The sequence below is a fragment of the Triticum urartu genome, chromosome 6 (genome assembly GCF_003073215.2).
Source record: "Triticum urartu cultivar G1812 chromosome 6, Tu2.1, whole genome shotgun sequence".
NCBI lineage: Eukaryota > Viridiplantae > Streptophyta > Magnoliopsida > Poales > Poaceae > Triticum > Triticum urartu.
The window spans coordinates 303,524,551-303,531,601 of record NC_053027.1 but is presented as its reverse complement, the minus strand read 5'-3'; positions in this window follow the sequence as shown (position 1 = coordinate 303,531,601).

Below are 7,051 nucleotides of genomic sequence, written 5' to 3'. Positions count from 1 at the left end.
ATGTGTCATGAACGGAACGGTGGAAAGTTGCATGGCAATATATCTTGGAATGGCTATGGAAATGCCATAATAGGTAGGTATGGTGGCTGTTTTGAGGAAGGTATATGGTGGGTGTATGATACCGGCGAAAGGTGCATGGTATTAGAGAGGCTAGCAAAGGTGGAAGGGTGAGAGTGCGTATAATCCATGGACTCAACATTAGTCATAAAGAACTCATATACTTATTGCAAAAATCTAGAAGTTATCAAAGCAAAGTATTAAGCGCATGCTCCTAGGGGGATAGATTGGTAGGAAAAGACCATCGCTTGTCCCCGACCGCCACTCATAAGGAAGACGATCAATAAATAAATCATGCTCCGACTTCATCACATAACGGTTCACCATACGTCCATGCTACCGGAATCACAAACTTTAACACAAGTATTCTTTAAATCACAACTACTCAACTAGCATGATTCTAATATTATCACCTCCATATCTCAAAACAATTATCATTCTTCCATCTTTTCTTAGTATTCAACACACTCAAAAGAAAGTTCCACAAATCTTGAATACCAAGCATATTATTATTAAGCAAATTACCATGCTATTAAGAGACTCTCAAAATAATTTAAGTGAAGCATCAGAGATCAATAGTTTCTTTAAAACAAATCCACCACCGTGCCCTAAAAGATCTTAGTGAAGCACATAGAGCAAAATTATAACGCTCAAAAGATATAAGTGAAGCACATAGAGAAAAACTACTTAGCTCAAAAAGATATTAGTGAAGCACATAGAGCAAAACTACATAGCTCAAAAGATATAAGTGAAGCACATAGAGCAAAACTACATAGCTCAAAAGATATAAGTGAAGCACATAGAGTATTCTATCAAATTTTAATTCATGTATGGCTCTCTCAAAAGGTGTGTACAGCAAGGATGATTGTGGCATACTAAAACACAAAGACACAAATAATACAAGAAGCTCCAAGCAAAACACATATCATGTTGGTGAATAAAAATATAGCTCCAAGTAAATTACCGATAGAAGTGGACGAAAGAGGGGATGCCTTCCGGGGCATCCCCAAGCTTTGACTTTTTGGTGTCCTTGTATTATCTTGGGGGTGCCATGGGCATCCCCAAGCTTAGGCTCTTGCCACTCCTTGTTCCATAATCCATCAAAAGAATTCACCCAAAACTTGAAAACTTCACAACACAAAACTTAAAGTAGAAAACTCGTGAGCTCCGTTAACGAAAGAAAACAAAAGACCACTTCAAGGTACTGTAATGAACTCATTCTTTATTTATATTGGTGTTAAACCTACTGTATTCCAACTTCTCTATGGATTATAAACTATTTTACTAGCCATAGATTCATCAAAATAAGCAAACAACACACGAAAAACAGAATCTGTCAAAAACAGAACAGTCTGTAGTAATCTGTAGCTAGCGCAAGATCTGGAACCCCAAAAATTCTAAAATAAATTGCTGGACGTGAGGAATTTATCTATTAATCATCTGAAAAAAATAATTAACTAAATAGCACTCTTCAAATAAAAATTACAGGAGTTCTCGTGAGCGCTAAAGTTTCTGTTTTTTACAGCAAGTTCAACAAGACTTTCCCAAGTCTTCCCAACGGTTCTACTTGGCACAAACACTAATTAAACACAAAAAACACAACCAAACAGAGGCTAGAAAATTTATTTGTTACTAAACAGGAGCAAAAAGCAAGGAATAAAAATAAAATTGGGTTGCCTCCCAACAAGCGCTATCGTTTAACGCCCCTAGCTAGGCATAAAAGCGAGGATAGATCTAGGTATTGCCATTAGTAATAAGATAGATCGGTGAAACTCATTTCATATTCTCTACGTTCGGCAGCAAGTTTTCTTTGAGGCAAGCAAAAGTAATCAAAAGGGCTAAATTTAATAGGACAGAAGTCCCCAAGATCAATTTTAGGAGGTATAGGTTCCTCTTTCGGCCCTTCGTATTGTACAACCAATTCATCATTATAAGCATTCTTTTGACAGAACCTTGTGAGCCTAAACTCAAGAGAGCATCCTAGCTCATTATTTCGAATAGCCAAATCATCATTAAGTTCAGAGATTCTATCAATTAAAATATTGATTGGCACCTTTTTTCTGAGGTTTTCATTAAAAGCAACATAGTCAAGAGATTGAAAGCGCATAATTTCTTCTTGATCGAAGAGGATAGATTCTATGGGAGGACGACCAGCGTCCACCCTATAGTGTGCAAAGATTTCTTTGGCTTCTTTTATTATAAATCTGAATTCATGAGCCAAAAAGATAGTAGCGGCACGCTTAACAGAGGAATGCTCGATATTAGAAAATTCTAGGAAAACTCTTTCAAGTTCAACGATAAGCATGGCAATAGCGTCCGCAAGACTACTAGTTCTATGGAGAATAGAACCGCCCATAGAGGGCAAAGCACCGGCACAAGTAAAGAAATCTTGAATAACTCCTTTTCCAATAATATTACCACTACCGATTCGAAATCTTTTTGTATGGTAGGTAGGGGGTTCTTCAGCAGGAGCATCAGAATTTTCCATGATATTGTTATCGCCCATATTGGCGATAACTTCCCCAATTTCAGACATAACGACAAGCAAGCAAACTAGCACACGAGCAAACAAGAGGCAAGCGGAAAAGAGAGGGAGGATAGAGAAGAGAGGGCGAATAAAACGGCAAGGGTGAAGTGGGGGAGAGGAAAACGAGAGGCAAATGGCAACTAATGTAATGCGGGAGATAGGGATTGTGATGGGTACTTGGTATGTTGACTTTTTGCGTAGACTCCCCGGCAACGGCACCAGAAATCCTTCTTGCTACGTCTTGAGCTTGCATTGGTTTTCCCCGAAGAGGAAGGGATGATGTAGGTAAGTATTTCCCTCAGTTTTTGAGAACCAAGGTATCAATCCAGTAGGAGCCCACGCTCAAGTCCCTCGTACCTGCACAAAGCGATAGCTACCCGCAACCAACGCGATTAGGGGTTGTCAAGCCCTTCACGGTCACTTACGAGAGTGAGATCTGATAGATAGAATATTTTTGGTATTCTTGATATAAAGATACAAAGTAAAAATTAAAAGCAAAGTAAATAGCAAAACAATATAAAAGTGATGGAGATTGATATGATGAGAATAGACCCGGGGTCCATAGATTTCACTAGTGGCTTCTCTCGAGAGCATAAGTTTTCTACGGTGGGTGAACAAATTACTGTTGAGAAATTGATAGAATTGAGCATAGTTATGAGAATATCTAGGCATGATCATGTATATAGGCATCACGTCCGTGACAAGTAGATCGAAACGATTCTGCATCTACTACTATTACTCCACTCATCGACCGCTATCCAGCATGCATCTAGAGTATTAAGTTAAAAATAGAGTAACGCTTTAAGCAAGATGACATGATGTAGAGAGATAAATTCATGCAATATGAAATAAAACCCATCTTGTTATCCTCGATGGCAACGATGAAATACGTGCCTTGCTGCCCCTCTGTCACTGGGAAAGAACACCGCAAGATCGAACCCAAAGCTAAGCACTTCTCCCATGGCAAGAACTACCAATCTAGTTGGCCAAACCAAATGGATAATTCGAAGAGACTTGCAAAGATAACCAATCATACATAAAAGAATTCAGAGAAGATTCAAATATTTTTCATAGATAGACTTGATCATAAACCCACAATTCATCGGTCTCAACAAACACACCGCAAAAGAAGAATATTACATCGAATAGATCTCCACAAGAGAGGGGGAGAACATTGTATTGAGATCCAAAAAGAGAGAAGATGCCATCTTGCTAATAACTATGGACCCGAAGGTCTGAGGTAAACTACTCACACTTCATGGGAGGGGCTATGATGATGTAGAAGCCCTCCGTGATGACGGCCCTCTTCCGGCGGAGCTCTGGAACAGGCCCCAAGATGGGATCTTGTGGATACAGAAAGTTGCGGCGGTGGAATTAGGTTTTTGGCTCCTGTTTTGATCGTTGTGGGGTACGTGGGTATATATAGGAGGAAGGAGTGCATCGTGGAGCACCAAAGGGCCCACAAGGCAGGGGGGCGCGCCCTGTAGGGGGGGCGTGCCCCTACCCTCGTGACCGCCTCCGGTACTTCTTAGAGTAGGGTACAAGTCTCCTGGGTCTTATCCGAGAAGAAAATCACGTTCCAAAAAGGATTTTTTCTGTTTGGACTCCGTTTGATATTATGTTGCTTCGAAACACTGAAATAGGCAAAAAACAACAATTCTGGAGATAATAAAGCCCAATATAGTCCAAAACAATAGATAATATAGCATGGAGCAATCAAAAATTATAGATACGTTCGAGACGTATCAACCACCATATTATCAATAGTATTCCCCCATGTATATAGTAGTAGTCCGAGTATTTTGGAACGGTAGCTAGATCGATTGTATGCCCTTGTTTTGAATTGAGTGGTGTGATAATGAATGTGTTTTGACTCATGTGCATATGGGTAGTTATTTCTCTATAGACCTCACTCTATTCTAATCTCCCCCCCTCTAAACCTATCAGATGCCTCCAAGACGTGACCCCGGATTTGTCTTCTCACCGGAGCTCACCCATTTGATCCAACAACAAAATGCCTTGATGCAGCTACTAGTCCAGAACCAAGGCAACAACAAAAACAACAACAACAACAACAACCCACCGCCACCACCTCCAGTTGACAACTTAGCCCGTTTTCTGAGGTTGAATCCGCCGGTGTTTTCCAGTAGCACCGTGCTGATTGTTGCTGATGACTGGCTCCGCGGGATTGGAAGGGAGCTGACCACCGCAGGTTGCACAGATGCTAAGAAGGTGCGTTTTGCCTCACATCAATTGGATGGACCCGCAGCCTCATGGTGGGAGAATTACACAACGACTTTTCCCATAGCCAATGTCACATGGGATCAGTTTCAGCAAGCTTTCCGCACAGCCCATGTCTCAACTGGAGAAATGAGTATGAAGAAGCATGAGTTTCGCAACTTACGCCTGGGAAATCGTATTATGGGGCAGTACGTGGATGAGTTTAGTAAGTTAGCTCGCTATGCCCCAGATGATGTGGCCACAGATGCCACGAAGTAGGATAAGTTTATGGAAGGGCTGAATGATGAGATGAGTATGTAGTTGATGGTGGCAACATTCACTAACTACCAGGAGTTGGTAGACAGGGCTCTTATGATTGAAAGCAAGCAGGAGCAGATAGAGAGCCGCAAACGGAAGTATGGACAGGGGAAGTATAATTCTGGAGCTCAGCAGAAGCCTCACTTTACCCCTAACTCGGGAGGTTACACCCATAACCATGGATGCCATACTCATAACAGAGGAAGCCCACATAACCACAGTGGCCATAAGAATGGGAATGGGAATGGAGCAAGCGGCAGCCAGAACCGTTCCAATCCAGCAATGCCCGCTAAGAAGGACCTGAGTCATGTCACCTGTTACAAGTGCGGGAAGACTGGACACTACACCAATGATTGCTCAGAGTCGAAGAATGGTAATGGAAATGGAAACTCTAGGAAGAAGCCCAACCCTTTCACCCGAGGACAAGTGAACCACGTTAACGTGGAGGAGGTTGAAGAACAACCATATGCAATTATAGGTAAGTTTTTGATTAAGTCATTTACTACAACTGTTCTTTTTGATACTGGTGCATCACATTCATACATATCGAGGGGATTTGTGGATAAGTATAAGTTGCCCACCAAAGTTCTTAAGACACCTATGTTAGTAAGCTCACCTGGAGTGGAGTATATGGCAAGCAAATGATGTTTTCAGATGCCATTGACCATAGGTAGGCATGTTTTCCCCTCAGACCTAATAGTCTTGGAGTCACAAGGATTGGATGTGATACTAGGCATGGATTGGCTATCAATGTATGGAGGAAATATCGATTGTGCTAGTAAGTCAATTCTACTAACCACCCGGAGGGAAAAAGGATCAAGTATGTGTCTAGGCATGCGCCAAGGAGGACCCAAGTGAATTCTCTCTCGGGAGTTGTTCAGGAAGAAGTGCCTGTTGTGAAGGATTACCCGGATGTATTTCCAGAGGAATTACCAGGCATGCCGCCAGACCGAGACATAGAGTTTTTGATAGAGTTGTTGCGAGGCACCGGACCAATATTGAAGAGACCGTATTGGATGCCCGCAAATGATCTGGAGGAAATTAAAAAGCAGATTAAGGAGTTATTGGAGAAAGGTTATATCCGACCAAGTTCATCACCGTGGGGAGCCCCAGTGCTCTTAGTTGAGAAGAAGGATGGATCTTTGAGAATGGTTGTTGATTATCGGGCTTTGAACGAAGTGACGATCAAGAACAAGTACCCACTACCGATGATCAATGATCTGTTTGACCAGTTGCAAGGAGCTAAAGTATTATCCAAGATCGATCTTTGATCAGGATACCACCAGTTGAAGATCCGAGAACAGGATATACCTAAGACAGCCTTTACCACAAGGTATGGCTATATGAGTACACGGTCATGTCATTTGGATTGACTAATGCCCTTGCCTATTTTATGAGTATGATGAATAAGGTGTTCATGCAGTTTTTGGATAAGTTTGTTGTGGTATTCATTGATGATATTTTGGTGTACTCGAAGAATGAAGAGGAACACAAGGAACACTTGCGCTTAATTCTCGAGAAGCTCAGGGAACACCAGATGTATGCCAAGTTTAGCAACTGTGAGTTTTGGTTGAAGGAAGTTGGATTTCTTGGACATGTTATATCAGGAGAAGGTATAGTAGTAGACCCTACCAAGGTTCAGTCTGTCACTGAGTGGTTGGCACCCACCTCAGTTGGAGAGATTCGCAGTTTTCTAGGACTTGCAAGATATTATCGGAGATTCATTGGGAATTTTTCCAAAATTGCGAAACCCATGACAGAATTGTTAAAGAAGGATACCAAGTTCAAATGGACTGAGGATTGTGAGGCCAGCTTTCAGGAGTTGAAGAAACGTTTGGTTACAGCCCCAGTGCTGATCCTTCCGGATATACGCAAGGATTTCCAAGTGTATTGTGACGCTTCTCGCTTGGGACTTGGAGGTGTACTGAT